The 19,454-nt window shown below is 39.9% G+C and overlaps 1 long non-coding RNA gene across 5 annotated transcripts; it reads right to left on the bottom strand.

Moving 5' to 3' along the window:
- Window positions 1-4,034: 4,034 nt before the first annotated feature.
- On the bottom strand, window positions 4,035-15,910 carry LOC111934622 (uncharacterized). Of its 5 annotated transcripts, none has more exons than XR_015275354.1 (5): window positions 15,790-15,910; window positions 12,627-12,745; window positions 12,206-12,265; window positions 10,633-10,759; window positions 4,035-4,895 (listed from the first exon to the last, which is right to left on the bottom strand). It is a non-coding gene; the product is annotated as an uncharacterized LOC111934622 (long non-coding RNA). The 5 variants fall into 5 exon arrangements; XR_002867325.2 differs by having other exon boundaries at window positions 12,174-12,265; window positions 15,790-15,891; XR_015275356.1 differs by having other exon boundaries at window positions 12,206-12,342; window positions 15,790-15,869.
- Between the last annotated feature and the right edge of the window lie 3,544 nt (window positions 15,911-19,454).

Below are 19,454 nucleotides of genomic sequence, written 5' to 3'. Positions count from 1 at the left end.
GCTCCATTGTGGGTTCAGGCTGTAGCGCCTTGCTTTCCAGCTGTCCTTCAGGACAATTTACCACAGCCCTTTATCAGGCAGCTCTAGGAGCCAGCTGGAAAGCTGAAAGGGAAAATGTTCTTGCAGGCTTTTAAACCTGGTGAGTTCAAAGCCAGAATCACTGCAGCGTCTCAGTTCCTACAGTACCTTTTCCTTCTGATCAAAAAGAACCAAGTAAAACTCACAACTCTTAAAAGAACTATCAAATAATGGGGGGAGGGAAGTAAAAATAAATGGGCCCATAATGCCTTCTGAATAGTACTGGGGAAAGTTCAATGACTCCATTTTAAAAAGCTGCACTCCCAAGTATGAAAACGAGATCTGATTCTGAGTCCAGCTACCATAAAACACATCTGTTAATTTATGTACAGGCATAAATGTACTGCAAAGACATCCATAGACATGTTTTGATTTTGAGCGTTGTCCTCTGCTTGATAACACAGAAGGGGAGGAAGTGATGATTAAACCTGGACCACAGTTCCCAGTCATCTCCTTTATCTGTGCTTTAAACAGCAAAACATAGAAATATTTTTGGAAGCAGCCCCTGAGAAACACAGCAGATCCAGCACAGGCCTGCAGTTCCTTGAGTTGTGCTAATGATTTTCATCAAGTTACTGGGATGGCCTGGATTTGGAGACTGGCTTCTCCTCCCACTGACTGCCAGCTGCAGACCAGAGTTTGAAAGCAGCCTCCCCTTGCATCAAGACATTTTTTTTCCAAAAGGTTTCTGCAGGATCTGCTAGCTTTTAGAAACAGCATGAGGGAACTGGGCAGTCCAGAGGCAGTAAAAAGCAGGAAGACTTTGCCAAAGTCTTTGAAAGAATAGTCTCAGGAGGTGAAACCTTTGAAGGGGTGTCTGCGTCCTTCTTATTCATTTCTTCCAGAAATCATGGAAGGAAAAGAAAAAAAGAAAAAAAAAATATAGTTCTTTTATAGTGCTTCATATGTTCAGAACATTTTATAAATACTGGGTGAGATTAATCCAGGCTTTAAATCTGCATAAACCTTGGCAGAGGGCTCTGGTGCCCGTGAGATTATAAAGACTGCCATGAAACTAAATTGTGATAATCAAAAATAGAGACTCAAAAAAGTGTATCCAGGAAAAAAAAGAGTTTGTTATTTGTGAAACAAGAAAACAGAGAAAAAAATCTAGGAAAAAAACCAAATGGTTGGTCAGTTGCATAAGGGTATAAGTTTTCATTTGTTTAATCTCCTTTAGAGAACAAAGGGTCATGCACATCTTTATGGTAAACACAATACCCCAGAGAGACTAACAGGGAAAACTGGTTTTTGGTTTATACACTTACACTTTTCTTATCCTAAGAAGATAGCATTGAGTTTACTTGGTTATTAGTAAACATAAATGTCAGTATTAATGATATTATTATATTATATTAATTATAATCACAAGCAGCAGTAAGCCAAACTAACTTATTCCTGGGTTATTATGCTCCATGTTCATCTGACTGGTCCATGTAGCAGCTGTAAGAGGCTTGATTTGTACTGCATTGGAATGTATTTTACACGTACTTAGGTTTGAAATGTATTTAAAATTATGATTTGTCCTGCTGTGCAGTAGCTTAATGATAACTGACCTAATTTGCCATATAAATCTTCTGTATAGCAAAGGAATTCATTTTCCTTTTGGAAGGCAGAGCACTCTGAAACAACCTTTGTTTGCTGCTGCCATCCCAAGCCCCTTCAAAGCGTAAGGTAAGAGGCAGAGTAGGAAGGCAGAGGGACAGTCTTTATCTGATCCCAGCATGTGTTCCCTGCATTGGCCACTGGTGCTCACAACCGAGAGGAGCAGTAAACACAGCAAAAGCACCAAGTGGAAAGTTGAGACAAAGCACAATTACACAGCTAACCACTGTCAGAGGAACCGTGTGGTAGAGCTGGGCACATTATGTGTCACCCCAGAGGTTCAGTCCTTCCACTGGATGTATTTAGAGCTGCTACTTTGCATCTGTTTCACAACATCACTGTGGCTCCAGAGACCTCTCTGCTCCCTCCTCCCATCCCATCCTCTCTGCCTCAGACACTGCAGTTAGATTTGAAGCAAAACAGAGTTAGTAGATAGAGAAAGGTCTCTAAATCTAGAACATTGACCATCTCTCCCCTCACCATTGCCTCATTTGACAATTGATTCACTGCATATAAAGACAGGACTGGCTGCAGCAGGACAAGCTCCAGAGGTGCCCTTAACTTCCCAGCTGCCCTGTGCTGTTGGTCTGTCCTCAGGCACAGATGGCATCTATTCACTGAATGCATTCCCTCTCCACACTTTTTCTGCTTGTTTTGGTAAACTTCTTAGTTTCCCAACAGCACACACAGCCTTAGAAACCTAAAAAGCTCTGAGCTTCTTTCCAGACATACATGCTCCCTGCCCACCCTGCCATCCTGCAGCAGAGCTCAGCTGCATCCTCTGTTAAATGCTCAGCTACAGTCTGGGCCATCAAGTGTTAGAAAGCACATCTCTGCAGAAAATGCAACTTGCTTAATCTACTAGCTATGCTTGCAAGAGCTTATGTATCTTTGTACAGATGCGTTTAAAAATCTGGCTTTCCTCTACATATTTTTTCATTCTTATTTGTAACAAATGCCAGACTTCAAATACCATCTTTCCTAACAGTGCAGCTTTAAAATGTCTCTCTTCCTTTTCTTCACTGCCACTTAAGGCTTTCCTGCCTGTTGAAGATGACCCTGAAGCATCTGCTCTGGTCACACAGTTGCCATGATTTGAGGTTCCACTGATACCCTTTGTCTCGCTGCTCAGAAAGCAGCAGGAACAAAGCCATGGAGGTGGAATTCCACCAGTCTGACCTTTGGGATGGGCAGAGCTGCTACCAAACATGCAGGACCATTATTATTAAGAGCAGTGAACTGCCTACATTTGGTTCCCTTCATGTTAGTCTGACCACCAGCACCTATTTCAGGCACCATCTCTCTTCTATTTTGATGTATCTTCACAACCTACAGTTCTCTTCCGTGAAGACACAACAGTGATGATCAAATTACTGCCTTAAAGAGACATTCTACTTATTGAAAAGGATCAAAGGAATTCTTGCAGCAATAAAAAAGTCATATGCTAGTCTGATTTTCATTAAGATCTCCAGGTATAGGAGAAAAAAAAAGTAACTCTTATCCTCCTTCCTCAGCATGTCACCCTGTCCCTCCTGACAGCTTCTGGCAACAATCTTCTTTTTTCAGTCCTGAGAAACCAATTGAAGTCTCCTTTATCTCCGAGCCCCTTGCTCTGCAAAAACCTCCGTATCATTTTGGATCCATGAGTCATGTCCCTCAAAGCTATTTGTTTATTTCTCCTACTGTCTTCCTTATGGATGACTGAGGCCGTGTGTCACAAAGAATTGTGTGTCTTTCCCACTCCTTATCAGAAGCAGCAAGTGTTAGAACAACGTGTACACAGAGGGAGATCTGATAACCCACCCATGTATTGCTTCACCTGCCACCTCCAGGTCATTCACAGCACTCCTGCAATTCATTCTGCCAGCAGGCAGGTCCTGATTGCTCTGCTGGGAGAATCACACCCCAGGCTTGCTAGAAATACCTTGAATTGCCTCATCCTCTTACCCCGGCATAAGAGAGAATTTGCCCCTCTGCCTGCTTTAACTTCTACATTATCTTTACCTGTTGGTGGATTTTTTTTAGTTGTTTTGGGTTTTTTCAAAACTAATCTTTTTGGAATTTCTATGTACTTCAGAGTTAATTTTAGCTTGATCAGAAAGTGTTCTGGGATGCTTGCACAAAAGGTACTGTAGAAATGTATTGCATTACATTGCATCCAAATAAAAATTAACATACTTAAAAGATTAGCTATGGTAGTAAAAAAAACTGCAGGTTCAAAGCTGGCACAGAGTCCATGCTGAAAAAAAATGTCTAAATAGGTGTGATCTCTGTATTTTCACAGGTTGAGAAATGGATTTTCAAGGGTAATTTGAATCTGATGCTTTGAAATATGAGCTGATCACCACATGGAAGTTGAAAAGGGATTTTTAATCAGTGGAAAAGTGAGCAGCAGCCATACAGAAAAACACCAGTGGATCTGGAGTCCATAATGCTCATTAGCTGTGGGTAGGAAGGTAGATTCCCTTGTCTTTGTCCATGCCCTGTTGGTAATGATGTAAGGCACAAGACAAAGGCATCATGGTAGGTGAATCAATACTCAGAACCACTGAAAAAGTCTTATTTTCTCCTCAGAATGAAGAAGTAGCAGCACTCTGAGGTCAGAGCTAGGCAGTCAGGTATACATGGATAATTGCAAGCATTGCAGTTCCTATATGCAGTCTTCACAAACATGCATTGATTCACCACAGAATACCTCCCAAAGAAAAAGAATTCTTAAGATTTCTTATCATTCTCCCATGAGACCAAGTTTCTTTTTCAATCCATTGTGCTACTGTTACAACCTTATTTTTATTTTCAAGAATTTTCATTGAATCACAGAATTCCTCTCTGACACAGCTCACCTTTTAGAGATATTTTTTCAATTGATCTAATCCATCCATTCTACCTGAGAACTCCTTTGCCTGTTAAAAAAAACAACAAACGAAAACAAAAAAACAAAGACCTAAGGATGCATGTAAAATGTAGCATCATTAACAATTCTTTAATATATACAAGCAAATCTGGCAACTTTAAATCATGTTACTACTTTGAAACATGCCACAGACTGTCTTTTCCACTTTCTACTTAGTGAATCTTCATAGGGTTTTTAATACTCTTTCTACTTTTGCCATGATCAAAGGAATTGCTCTCCGTTTGCTTGTTCCTCTGATAAGTGATAAAAGATGTCAGTGAGACTAATGAGAACTGCCTCCAGCTTCCTTCATAAAGCCCTGTAGAAAAGAAATCACAATGCATCGTCAAACCTGCTAGTCTTTTAGGAAATAAAATGTGGAAAAATACTAGGCACAAAGACAACAGGGGGATGGGAGCGGGGGAGGAGGGGGGAAAAAGCTTTTACAAAAGAAACAAGGATACTGGTGTGTAAGCAGAAATGTTACTCTCATCAATAGTCCCTACTGGGGTAAATCCTTAAACAACTGCATATGTAAAGGTGGAACTTCCCTTCTTTGCACAACAGCATTTACCTTTTCATACACACACGCATTGCACGTGTTGGAAAAGTCACATCACAGCTTCCCCCCACCCACTATACAGCAGTGTCAAAAATCAGAACCCAAATCCACATCAGGTCTTTACTTTGCAGTGCTCAATGGCAGTTCTCTCTGCATTTTTTTAGGATCTGCAAGGATCTTTTCAGTCCCAAAGTGAATTTTACCTACTAGTGCAAAGGCTGCCAGAGAGGCCTGAAGGCTGAGTGAGCACACCCTCAAGCATTGACGTGTTTCCAGGCACTGAAAGCAACTCAAATAAACTCGATGGATTAAATAAAGTGTGCATGCACAGGGACAAGCTCCATACAAGTGGCAAGATTTTAATTTGGGCTGTGAGGAGCTGCTCAGCCTTCTGAGCAAATTCTTCCTCCTATTTGTGTTTCTTGCAGATTTGCTGACCAATATCTCATCTACAGGGGCTGCTGTGTGTTTTGTCTAGCCCAGCTAATGCTGAAATGCACACAGGTATCGTGCCAAGGAAGGACAGGTAGTCACACTTCCTGGAATGCAAGAGAAATCGAGGATGTGGGTGAATCAAACAGCAGGCTCTGCCCACATACCATCCTCCCCCATGGCAGGTGTCTGGGGCCCTTGTTTTTCAAGAGTGTCAAAGACACACCAAGAGGTGGTGGCAGTCATTTTTCCAGCAATACCTGGCCTAAACCATGTTATTTGTTGATTGAATATCAAACCCTGATGAGCTGGAGCTGTGGCTGTTTCAGCAAGTCACAAGTGAAGGCTGAGAACAGAACAGCATGATAGAAAATCACAGCAAGCAGAAAACTGACTTGGTTTGGTCTTATTTTGTATCACTATTCCTGTTATTTTCCTAAAGTGAGGCTGGTGATCTCAGACTGGCCATTTTTAAAACATGCTGATTTATGACTAAGAATAGCCATTTCATTTTGTCTGCAGACAGGGCTTTCTAACTATACACATCTATTCAAGCAACTACAGAAAGTAACAGTGTACAAAAATGTGGATTATAATTCAATATTTATAAATTAATATTAATCTAAGGGGAAAATATACAGTTAACCAGCTACATCTTCCTTTTCAAATTAATTGTTTTAATCAACAAAGGAAGGCTTGATTTACCACGGTTGTTTCCAACCATTATGTTTGTAATAAACAATCATCCTGCCTTTTCAGAGACTCAGTGACAGGCACAGCAAAATGGATATACTTAATTTTGAGACAAAATTTTAATATCATTATCTTTTTTAGGAAGATAACTGAAGAGCACACAATGAAAATATCTCTCAATGTTCTGCATATTGACTTTAATGACTGAATGGAATTGAGTAAATGGAACATAGGAGAACTGTGTTCTTTTCACTGGTAACAAGTAGTGATTCATTGGCCTGGTGTGAGCACCTTGCCAGTGACACATTCTGGGATTTGGTTTTTATTTTTTTTAAACTTTGAATTATTTAATGCATCAGAATAAATTGGACTCAATGTGGGTTTAAAACTTAAAGTTTCACTCAAGAAAGACTTTTTTAAACTGAAATTAAAAGCCCAATTTATTTTTAAGTCATTGATTTTTTATTCATCCTGCTGTTTCTCTTCATTAAGGGAAGAATGACTCTGATGCCTCAACAGAACAGAAACTCTGATCTTTCTCCTGGGGCTCTGTTTCTCTTTATACTAATACTAAATATGAAGGGTCTATGGAATCTTAAATGAGGAAAAGAAATGCATTTCTAAGCTGGATAGGGGAGGGATTAAGTCAGGGAAGCAGCTTAGGGGAGAGTGGAGCTACATAAACAGAGAGACCCTGAGGCAGCCTCTATCACCATTGGTTTCACTGGGCTGAACAGCCATAAACAGCAGCCCCAGTCTGGGCTGTACCTCCAAAGCCACAATCACACCAGCTCCTAGGGATGCATTCTTCTGCAATAGTGCAGTTACTGTGTTCACCACCAGAACCCAGCAGAAGTTCCTTTTGATTCTGTTTGGATTACTGTTATCTCGTGAGAGAGCCAGGGTGTGCATAATTAACACGGGAATGAGCTGATGTTTGAATTCAATTTTGCGACCACATTCACTGGAAGACCATTGGTGGGGGAAGACACACAGTTCTGTGCTTATTATTTAAGCTGACAAATGCTACCTTTGCAGCTTTCCCTCATGCAAACACCTGCAGAGAAACACTGCCTCTTGTATTAAAACAAAAGCTCTTTTATGGCTTTTCTCATGTGAACTGTCCATTTCGTGCATTTTACTAAAAAAGCAGGACACATTTTTGGCCTATTTTTGCAAATTTCAAAGTTAAGTATTGAAAAGGGCATTTCACAGCAACTTGCTGGAAGAGGTTGAAACTCACAAAGAATTTCAGCAGCACAAGGTGATTATAACATCCAGTCCTGCAACAAAACAGAGCCATGTCTCAGAGATTCCACAGGTGTGTCTGCCTGTGCAGGAGGCAGGGCTGACTTTAAGGTTTGTAGCCTCAAAAGACTGATCTGGAAGCTTGGAAGCTCTAGACTATTTTAAAAAAAAGCTTTCTCTTCAACCTTTACGACTGTGGGAACAGTACTAATTCTGTTTCAGGGCTGCCTCAGAAGGAGCTAAGTACCAGGTGAAAAATTGTCTATTTGTCAAAACTTTCCTGAGTATTTCAAGAGGTACTGTTTGGATGGATAATTTCCACACCTACAAAGCAAAACTCATTGTCAAAGCTGTGTCAGGGAGGAAAGGAAATGGCAACATGAATTGTGTCCCCCAGAAGGAAGAAAGGAGGTCATTGAGACACCCAGCTATGAACATGAGCCCTGTCCAGCACTCAGCCAGACAAGTCCTTCCTGCTGTCCACAGGTTGGCTTTTCCTCGAATTCCAGCCCCTCCTTCTGCTAGCTACAGGCTGCAGTACAGGAATTGTGTGAAGTGCACAATTAAATTAAAACATTTGGAAAAAAGAAAGAACCAAATGCTCAATATCTGTTATCTGAGATAGTGGCTTAGTTTGGCACAGGCTGAACTGCAGCCTGCATTTTGATACTACAGTTCCCATCCCTCAGCACTCTCTTCCCCAAGGGAAAGGTGCTGGAATGGTTTATCCCTTCCCATCCCCAGCTGGACAGGGGGGAGGAAATACAACAAAAAGCTTGTGGGTCAATAGTGCAAAATAAAGACTAAACCTTAAAACATCTTTTCCCCACCCTCCCTTCTTCCCAGGCTTCACTTTACTCCTGAATTCTCTACCTGTTTCCTCATAGCCTTGGCCAGTGCTGGATCTCTCTTGGACCTTCCCTGCACATGAGAGAAGCTTCTGGCAGCTTCTCACAAAAGCCACCTCTGGAGAACCCCCACAACCAAAACCCTGCCACACACCCAAAATATCTGTGTAACCCGCTCAGACAGCAGCAGTCTCTTCAGTTTCTCTTCCACTGGGGAAGAAAAGCATACAGAGAGCAGAATTTTTAAAACAGGAACTTATGAAAAAAAAAATTGAAGAAGAAATGAAAGAAAGGAGGAGGATAAAGACAAGGGGAAAAATGAAGGAAAACAGTTAAATAAATCTAACAATGTTTAAAATTACAAGGGAAGAAGGAAGGGATTTAAAAGAATAATGAAATACTGACAGAGATAAAATTTAACAAATAAAGTGCACAGAAGAAAAAAAAGGCGGCAGTTATTGAAATAAAAAAAACACCTAAGTGAAAAAATAAAATAAAGTAGACTTAACATAATATACACATCTCAGTTACTGTCACAATATAGGCAGAAATCCAGAATGGCTTTCTTAAAACTGTACTGTGAATCAAAAGCTGGCTCTCAATCTCTATTCATTTTCAGCAAGAAAATCATTGCTCTTTCATGTTACTCTTCTTCCAAAAATAATCTGACTGGAAACTTCCAAATATCCTACAAACTGCAAGAATTTTCAACTTGAAAATGAAATTTTATAAATGAAAACTGTACTGCAGCTCCACATCAAAATATTTTCGACAGCTCTAAGAAAAATACCAGCTTTCTTTTGGCAAAGGAAAACAAAAAAATCTTAAAGGTTTGCTTGGAAAATGCTTAAAACTTATAGGGAAAGCTGGCAGTTTTCCAAGGATGTTTTTGTTATCCTCATACAAAAAATGCAAAGGCATGAATGATCACATTTCAATTCTAGGAGAAATTGGATCCTAGATGTCTGCACCATCTGCTCAGCATATTTTGCTTATTATTCATTCAGGTAATAGCTCCTTCCTTCAGTGGTTTCTGTGAAAACTATTCCAAAAAGACATTCCTGAAATGATATGAAACCTAGAGAAATATGTTGAAGAACTGCTGCAGAGATGTGTATAAGAGTTTGTCCAGGGAAATAAATTGATTTAAATTTTGTTGTATCACTTCTGGAAAACAGCCAAAGTTACTTTTTATGTTGATCATTTATTATGGTATTCCTTTCACTTAGTAGGTTTTTCAATATGTGTAAAGGACTGGGGATTTACCTGCATTAGTTTCAGGATATAGGGGCTGGTAGTTCAAGGGAAAACATTGGTGGTGAGGGCTTGTAGAAGGAATGCCTTAGAAATGCATATTCTTGTGATCAGTTCCATTTCAGGGCTGTTAGCCAGGCCTCTTGTAATAAATTTAGGCTTTGCTAAACAGGAAACCTCAGAAAAATTCATTTGAATGAACTGTAACTGTGAATTAAAGTTCCCAAGTGCCTTTACACAGACATGCACTTAAGGGTTTAACAGACCACAGTGCAGTAGAGTTTGGGGATGTGTCTGATATAGCTGGGAGATACCACAACCTCAGCAGTAATTATTTTTTAACAACATTATTCAAATTGGAAGACTCATACTGCTTTTAGCATCTTCAACACTTCAATTTCACTTAAGTTGTACTTGTTTTTATCCTTGAGAGACCCAAGGTAATGAAGCGGAGAAATGGTTTTTCCTAGTACTGCATGGAAACAAGGAAAAATACTCCATTACCATGAAAACCAACAATGCAAAACCTGGAAGATGGAGCCCCTGTCCCTTCAGGCTCTCCCCAGAATGAAGAGCAGTGAGAATTTCTTTGTTTTGGAGCTGCCTGGACAGACACAGGAGCTCCCATGGACAAAGGCTGGGTGAGGACTAGGGATCAGCTGCAGGTCCTGTGGCCAGAGCTCCACTGAGCCTGTGTATGGCTTTCCTTGCTATTCAGTACCCACATTTCAGCAGTTTTTAGCATCATTTTCCAAATCTAATGCCAGAACTGCACGCTGCAGTCCTGTGCCCCCTCAAAGTGCTGGGCACAGAGGTGAATGCCCTCTCCAGTGCCATTTCCCGCTCCCATTGTGCATTCAGAGACTTCCCCACCACAGCACCCACACACGTGTCACAGGATCTGCTTCCACAGTACCACTCCTCATCACCAGGCCCAGATCAGAACCCCTGCTACTTGATTTGTTACTTTGCTTATGGTTAAATAACAAAAGATCTTGTTTTTTCTGGCCCCAAGTCACCTGGAAGGACAGGTGCCTTTGGTTGGAATCCTGCCATCAGCAGTGAAAAATGCTGGCTAGCCACAGTATCCACACTGATGCATGCCATTCCTGGAAAATGCCACTTGGTGAAAATTTCTTTTGACACCTGTTGCAAGAGAAATCCATACATTTTTAATTATTTTATGTTTTCTATATATTTATTAGAATATTCTTTATGTAATAATCAGAAAATTTATAGGAGCCTAAACAGATTCAATCTTTGTGTAGACAAAGATTTTCATTCACTTCACTGGACTGATACATAAAAATCAGTAGGTGCAGGAGCAGCTTGTGGCATATTCTGATTTCAGATACTTAGGTTTCAGTTTGAAACATCCTCAAAATGATAATTGCTACAGAATGAAAAGACTTGAAGCTGCTGTAGAAACCAACAGATGTAGCGCAGAGGCCAGAGAGTTATTTAGGTCAGTTCTAGTGTAGCATTCTGGGGCATACAGTCTGGAAGTACCACCTCCCACTCCCAAAATGAGCATGGATCCAGCATTTGGTAAAATGAGGAACTATCAGCATAAATCTAGAGCTCGTGTTGTGTCACTTTTTGTGTCTATGGGCATTTAGATCTAGTATCTTTTCTTTCTCCATATAATATATAATCTCATATGTGTAAACAAGACTTTCCTGAAATATTTGAAAAGCTGCTGTTAGCTGAAGTTTGGTTGTGTTTAGCACTGTTCAGCTCAACAGCAAAATTCATACTGATGGTGAGGATAATTCTTAGCAAGCTTTTCAAAGAGAAGGGGTTTTTTTATGGCTGATAAAGCACTGATCTCATCTGTGAGAGTTTACTTCTCACTCTCCATCATCCTCAGAGCAAAGTGAAAAAGAATTTGGGCCTTTCAAAACATTCAGTGCACAGAAGCTCTAGAGACTAGAAACACAGACAGAACAGCAAGGCAAAAGCCTGGTGTGCTAAAACCGTGTCTTGTCCATCTGTACCTTATGCACAAATTCCTCCAGAAAAACTAATACCCTCCCTCTGGCAAAGGAGGGTGCTTTGAGCACTTTGGAGCAAAAAGGCCATTATAGCTTTAAGCTCATTATATAAAATAAAACATATTTTTTAAATTTATAAATAAACTTAATATGCTCAGAGAAGAGAGCAAATTATTAAATATTAGGAACAGATGGGGAAATGTCAGACCACAGCTACTTGTATTTCCTGCATTTCACAGCTGGTTTGCAAGTATGAAGCATGCAAAGCCTTAAGCCACTCAGATCAAATGATCACAGTGGACCAAATTCTGTGTCCTTTACTCAGGCTATTTATTCTGCATTTGATTCAAGTGTTGTTTTGCCTGAAAGCTACACCTTCTTCTGCAAAGTGCTTTCACTTAGGACTGATTTTAAACCTCTTTAAGATGGTTCAGTAACTAAACCAGGTTTCCTAACCCCTCCAGACCCTTTGCCTTCAACTGTACATCAAGGAGAGAGGGCTGTCCGGGGCTCTCCCAGTCCCACCTAAAAATCCCATATCTTCCCCTAAAGAAAATGGTAGTTACAGCAAGTCTCTTCCTTCTTTCCTTCAATTTACCATGTATCCGAGCCTCTTCAACATTGTCAGTCTCAGAAAATATAAAAGGCATCTTTATTTCTTTGGAGAAGAAAAACAGGAGCTGTTTAGTACTAAGAATATTTTCTCCTTGTTTAAAGTTGTTGTAAACACAGTTCCTATAAAATAAAAACAAAACAAAAAAACACCTCACAACAAACAAACAAAAAAAGCAACAACAAAACACAAGTCAAAATCCTCCCCAAGAACAAATCGCTGGTGTCATTATATTTAAAACAAAAAAAACTCTAGATGATAGATGCAGCCAGGCACTGTGTTCCTTTTAACCTGAATCTCTGCCTGTGGGCCATATCATCCTAAAAACTCTTTGATTTGAGTTGGGAACTAATGCTAGGGGCGTATCCAGAACTGCACACAGGTACCTGCTGATTTGCCAACTCACAGGTTTCAAAAGTCTGGTAGCCTGCTCCTGGCACCCCTTGTCAGTCACTGACAGGAAGATCTTCCTCTGTGAAGGGCGATTTGCACAGCAGGGGACCTGCAAAGCAGCTGCCGCAGGTACTGAAGAGAAAATATAAGAAGCAAATTATATAAAAATGATTTTTTTTTTTTTTTTTCAAGGATCAGGAGAGCGAGGGGAGGAATTTGCTCTCATGAAAAATGGGGCACAGAGCAAAGAAGGCGGAAGAGAAGGCAGACATGAAAATGTCATAAAAAGCTCAGAGTGCAATTGATGCAGCCAGTGAAAGATATAAAATGTCCCCTGGGGAGGGATTTGCTGGCACAGAGGCCACGATGTGTCTGTGCATCACTGCTGCACACAGAGCACCTGTGTGGGTCTGCGGGCCCCAGAGCAGGAGCAGAGGCACAGCAGCCCCAGTGCTCATCCTGACAGATAAACAGCTCTGGTAGCACGGCAGAGATGGGCACTGCATCCCTGTCAGCTCACAACGCTCTGGAGAACATCGCCATGGCGAGCACAGGGACCGTAGCACATCTGCTATATTCCCCCCAGAGACAAGCCTGAATTATTTAAAGGCATAAGAGGGAATACTTAAGCTTCAGCTTGTCGTGTATGGAAAGGAAAAAACATAAAATTTTGCATTTATTCTTTACAAGTCACGAACCTAAAACCAAAACCAGGATTAATTTATGTTTTCTGTTTTTTAGCAGAGCAATATTCAAGGTTTGTCCAGAACACGGCTTCTCTCTCCCATCCTCAAGCCCAGTTTTTTACTGTTCAGTAGCAACAATCAATCTCATCAGCACTTATCCCTTTTCCTGCCTCTTTTCTCTTCCCTAAATCTGCTGTCACAAAGAATTCTTCCCACACCAGTAAAAAAGAAGCCTGAAAAATCTATTGTAACAATCATATCTTCATACTTTCTTCCTTAAGGGTTTAAAGATAGAAAAACTGGTTTTGTTATGCCACTGTACAGTATAAGCAGAAGATGAACAGAGTAAATTAAATAATAAAAAAATACACACAGAGATAAAAAGCTAAGTAACAAGTTTATTTTTTTCCAGTTATTTCAGACCGCAGGATTGTAAAATGTTTGCCATTTTACCATGCTCTTTGGGGTGCTCATAGCTGTGACTTTTCAGATTGCTAGAAATTCAGTTAAAGCCGATTTTGGGGAGGTGAAGCAGCCTGTCAGCAGCAGCTGGTGGTGGGGGCTCTGTGGCTGCAGGACCCCTGGCTGGGCTGTTAGCTCAGGTGGTTGAGACAATTCTGTTTTACAGTGGTGGAAAAGAGGAGTGAGATGACAGCCCTTGACTTGTGCCCATGGAGGGAAGCAGCTCCTTGGAGCAGACAAGCAAAGGCCCTGCTGCTCTTTCCCGAGGAGCAGCCTGTCAAGGGCATGAAATAGCATTACATGTCTCTGTCACAGCTACCTCTTCCTGACTGGAAAAGAGCTAAGGGTTGTTTCATTTCAACCTGCTGAGTACCAAAAAAATATTGTTTGTCTCCCTCATGAATGTCTTCAGAAATATTATTATTTACAGGACAGATTTTATCTAAATGCAGGATCCCAAGGAGTAGACAAACATAAGCCAGGCTTTCAAATCTAACAACCCGTAGATTTTGCTGTTATTTAGGACCTAGATCCAGCCTTGACATTTGCAGTTTTAAAATCTGAATTTCTGGCCAGAAATTCCTAAATTTCGGTCCAGAGCTGCAGCTTCAGGCATGCCAAATAGCAGGCAGATTCAAACGAGTTATTCATCTTTTTCTAGAATTTCAAGTAAAGATCTGACAAGAACTAGAGAAGGAATCATACAAATTTGATATTATAAAGTAGAGTGCCTTCAGGTTTTTTACATGGCTATCCCAAGCTGTCTCCAGTAATGTGTACTAACAACTTAAACCTGAGACTTTGTAATTGCATACAACTACAGCTGTGTGCCATTTAAATGCTTCACCTGAACAGCTATAGCTAAAGAGACCCAATTTTCTAAATCAGCTGGGAAAGATATTTCATAGCAATACGGAATTAATATTGTCCAACTTGTTAGAATTAGTCATGACTATAATTAAGAGCATACACAGGAGTAGCCATGGGAAAAACAGATCTCTGAAAAGTATTTTTGGAGGTAAAATTACATATTGATCCCTAGTGATAATGGGATAATGCTTCAAGCTTGCAGGCAGAACGACAGGTCTTTTGAACCATGAAAAATGAATGCACCAGAAGCTAAGTGAGAAAGTTAATAAGTTACAGGTGAAGCTGAATATTTTTCTAGGTGGTAGAAGGACATCTTCAACAATACAAATGTTTTTGTAAAAATAATTTACATTTACATTGGGCTAAATAAGTGTAGAAGGCAAAGATTATGAAATAGGCAATTCTGAGGGATCGGATGGTCTGCTGGTAAGGAAGAGGATGCCAAAACTGAAATGAGTCATTAAAAATAGGTCATTTGCTGAGCTGTATGAGATGCCTTAAACTAAGCATTCAAAATGATCAAAAAAAGAAGCAGGAAGTAAAACAGAGGTGGAACATATGTCTGTCACTGGCTCTTGTGGTTACAAAAAATCAGGAAAGAAAAAAGGGGTCCAGGGAATCATTAGAGTCAACAACCCTCAAAGAGCAGGGTTATTTTATAGCAGGAATTCCAGTGCTGCCAGACACGTGTTTTCATCAGGACTGAGAGGGGTCAGCTGCACACCTTTCAAACCCACTCAGATTTGTGGGCTCAAAACTGTGCTCAGAAGTGAGCCTTCTGCATTCCACAGAGAAGCAGAACTCTCATGTTTCCAGAAGCATTAGAGGTTGGAGTTGACCTGGTAAACCTATTTATTGTCATAGTTGTGTACCAGAAGTTTTGCATGGCAATTCCCACCATCCTTGGCACCTAGTAGCAGTATGGAAAAGTATTCAGGAACAAAATATGCTAGTAAAATATTAAAAAAAGAGGATGAACAAGGGTAAAACTTGTACAATAGCCTTGTTTATGGAAAGCAGAAAGAGAAAAGATCTGAAATGCACTTGCATGATTTCTTCATTGACCTGTTCTTGACCCAGGTCCCTAGAGAATACATTTTAGCAGCTTGCTTTGTACCATAAAACGAAAATAATCTTTAAATTAGAAAGAGCACTCACCCTTTACCCTGCTGATAAAGGCTCTCAAAGACACTTCCCAAAAAGTAGCCCTTTCTAGGGATAGATACAGCAAATGGGACAATGAGGACCTCACCTGTTTTCAGGCAAATCCTCAGCTGGTGCAGGTTGACAGGGCCACTGATTAAATTGTATTCAGCTCTTCTCTCACTGAATGAAAGAAACACTTGATCAGGTGCAAGTGAGGCACTGGAACAACAGGTGCTACCCCAAAACATCTATTAGTAGTTTAATTTAAAAAACAGGATATTCTATAACTGAGAGGAGAAAATATCAATATAAACCTATAAAATCTAAAACCTGCAAGAACAGGTTTTTTTGTTAATCCTTCAGAATCAGACATCTACTTTCATCAATACTATTATTCCTTATGACATGTTAGAAGAAATTTGTGCATATCATAATCATAGAAGATAAATTTCTGGACTTTGTTTCTCACTGAAACTCATACTCCTACCTATGAACAGAAATACATTATCAGCTTTTGAGCTCTGAAAAATCTTCCTTTAGAGATAACAGTTTTCTCCCAAATGTCTATGCAACTTGGAGAAGATCTACAAGATAATATGAAACAATTTTTCCTCCCCCTTGGTTCTTAGATTAGTCTCCCATCCTTATCTGTTTTAGAAAGGTGGAAATAACTAATATTAGTGTACAATTTTCATACTGTACACTAGTACATTTACACATACATTTAGCCAAAATGTCTTTTTCTATGGTTTTTCAGCACTGATTATGAACTGCACAAGAGCCCCCACAGAACCCTTTATCCTCCAGCTAACTTCAAGTATTTCAGCTTCAATTTCTTCAATTTCTACAGCATTGTCAGGAGTCACTATCACTGCAAGACCAAGGCACTTTTCTCTAGCCTTCCTTTCTAAACAGCATATTGACTTATACACAAGTACAGAAAAAGTGCTGCAGAAAGCACTTTCTGAAAGATGTTTTTTATCAGGGTTTCACTGCTGCTAGGCAGCTCACTGGAAGGCAACATAACAGCAATCATTGTGTCTGGCCTGTGTCATTGCTGAACTTGTGTCTGCTTCCCATGTTCTTCCAGGCATCTGCATTTAGATTATGTGTGCAATCCTGGCCATCTTGATGAATGTAAAAATTCCCATTGACTTTAATTTGGCCTGGATTCCTCCCTGTTAATGTTTCCATCATAGAATCACAGAATAGTTTGGGTTGGAAGGGGCCTCAAAAGTCATCTAGTTCCAATCCCCATTGATAATCCTTTAATTTCACTCCAGGCTAAAAATGCATGGAACACAATAATTCTCTGTTAACTAAAAAACACATCTCTGGAACAAGGCTCCTATAGCCTTCTGTTCCTATTTCTGTCTTTAATACATTGCTTAGTTTGTACAGTATTTTAACCTCCAGCTTTCAGCTCAGATAACACAAGATCCTCCAGTGGACAGCCTGTGGGACTACTCATGCCTAAGAGTTAAATGCAAGTTTAAGTGATGAAATGTCAGGCTAGCTTTTTCATTAGAGTGTATTTGATAGCCTTCTGTTGAATCAATCTAGAATGCTGTTGCCATGAATAACTTCTGCTATGAATAGACATAAATCAATAAAAATAATGAGAGGAGCAACCTCTGTGAGATAATTTATCATTGAACTTCTACAGGTAAAAAAATTCTTTAAAAAACTTAAAAAGAAGAAGAGTGAATAGGTTTGAAGAGGCATTTGAAAAATAAACCAGCATGAAGGCAGCATCAACACAGGAAACCACTCAGAGAGGGACCATGCCGGAAGACCCCCACCAGCTTTCAGTGCTCACATGCATGTCCAAGTCAAGATTACAAAGGGTGCCATGGAATTTTAGGAGATCAGTTCCTTTGTATACCAAAATCCATGGCCATAAAGATTCACATTTCTTTCACCAGCCTTTTGGAAGGTCTCTAAAGCATCTTGTTTGAGCCACCCAGCCAGAAAGCATTACCTGTCTCCACTACCACACTACATGGGAGAGTGAGAGGTCATCAGTTACTGCCTCTCTGTAGGTATCATGAAGATCATTTTTAAAATCACAAAGTAAAGGTTAAAACAGTTATATGTAAGACATTATTCTTCTGTGTTAGTCTATATAGATTATAAATGACTTCAAGGACACACCATTTATTTTTAATGGTCTGTCCAGAGTCTATAAAGCAAGAGCTCTGAGGCTTCTGCTCAAGTTAACCAAACAGATACACTGCAGCTGAGTGTTGCAAGTATGATTTAAGCTGAAAATCTGAGCACACATGCTAAAAAAGTAGAAATATTGCTTATTCTGCCTTTTCTTTTTGCCAGGTCAAAATATAAGTACACAGACTCTAAAAAGAGGACATTTTTTTAAGATTGCTCCTGTGCAGAGCTGAATTGTCCAAGTCATAATTAATACTGATTAATTTAAAACTCAAGTACAAATCAAAATGTGAAATTGCTATCCCCAAACATTGTCAGAACTGGGCTCTCCCAGGTGCCTGGATGATTCCTTCTCCCTCCCACAGCTCATGTTCACCAGGCACAGCCAGCACTGGGCACACCCATGAACAAGCTAGGAGTTAGACACTTAGGACTGCTCTCCAAAAAACATCTTATCTGTTTTGAGGGTTTTAAATTCTTGTTTTGAAGTAAAAATGCACTCTGAAATCAAGGAAGGAAACTGAACTACAGCAGGCACCCTAAGGGCTCCTCTGCACCTCTCCTTGACCATGGACTGTCAATGACCACAACACTGCAAAACAAGCAAAACCACTTGACACTCCTACAACATCTTTTGGTTTCCCTTTGCAGCTCTGACTACAGGAAAGAATGGAAATGATTTGATGGATCTTTCCCCACTATTCAATATGGGTTTGGATGTGCAAAACACAATCTGGCCCTTATTTAAAAAAAAATTAAAAAAATAGGGAGATGTCTGTACAAAACAATAGCAAGCTTGTTTGACTTAGTGCTGTCATGTCCACACAGTCCAGGACTTATCCTATGACATTTTAGTTATTTAAAGCTTCAGTTTTTTGCTTATTTGTCTCAGCTTTCAATAAAAAGAAAAAAAAAAAAAAAAAAAAAAAAAGAAAAAGAAAAAAAGAAAAAGGGAAAGGGTTCATTTAAATTCCTCCTCCTTGCTAGGCAGAACACAAACTCCAGAAAAAACTCATGGGGAGCCCAACAATACTCTTCTAGATCTCCTGATGCAAAGCCTCATGACTGTTGTGGCCTACCCAGTTTTGATTCCTCAGGCTTACTGAAAATTTAAACTCAGAAATTTTCAGCAACACATACAAGGTGTAAAGTGTTATGACTGATGACTCTATGACATCTGTTCAAGCATCATGTGCAATATGATAATAGTGGTGCAAAATAAAACTAATACTAATGCACTTTATTCCACACAACAGGTGAGGAAGACAGCCATTCAATTTTATAAGCAAGTTTTCAGGCTGGTTTTAACTTAGCAGAAAATACTCATCCCAGAATTGTATTTTTGTTTGCCAGGCTGCCAGGAAATGCCTTACACTGTGATCAGCTCTACCTTTGTACACAGATTTTTATTCTCTTTTAAAGCTTAGTATCACCTGCAGCTGAAAAATTTGGATCCATGCATACAGACTTTCAGACATTCTCTTTTCATGTGTAATGTGGTGCTAGACTGT

This window comes from Cyanistes caeruleus, chromosome 12 (genome assembly GCF_971803275.1).
Source record: "Cyanistes caeruleus chromosome 12, bCyaCae1.hap1.1, whole genome shotgun sequence".
NCBI classification, from domain to species: domain Eukaryota; kingdom Metazoa; phylum Chordata; class Aves; order Passeriformes; family Paridae; genus Cyanistes; species Cyanistes caeruleus.
Note: the sequence above shows the minus strand (reverse complement) of the source record. Positions and strands in the feature narration are given on the sequence as shown.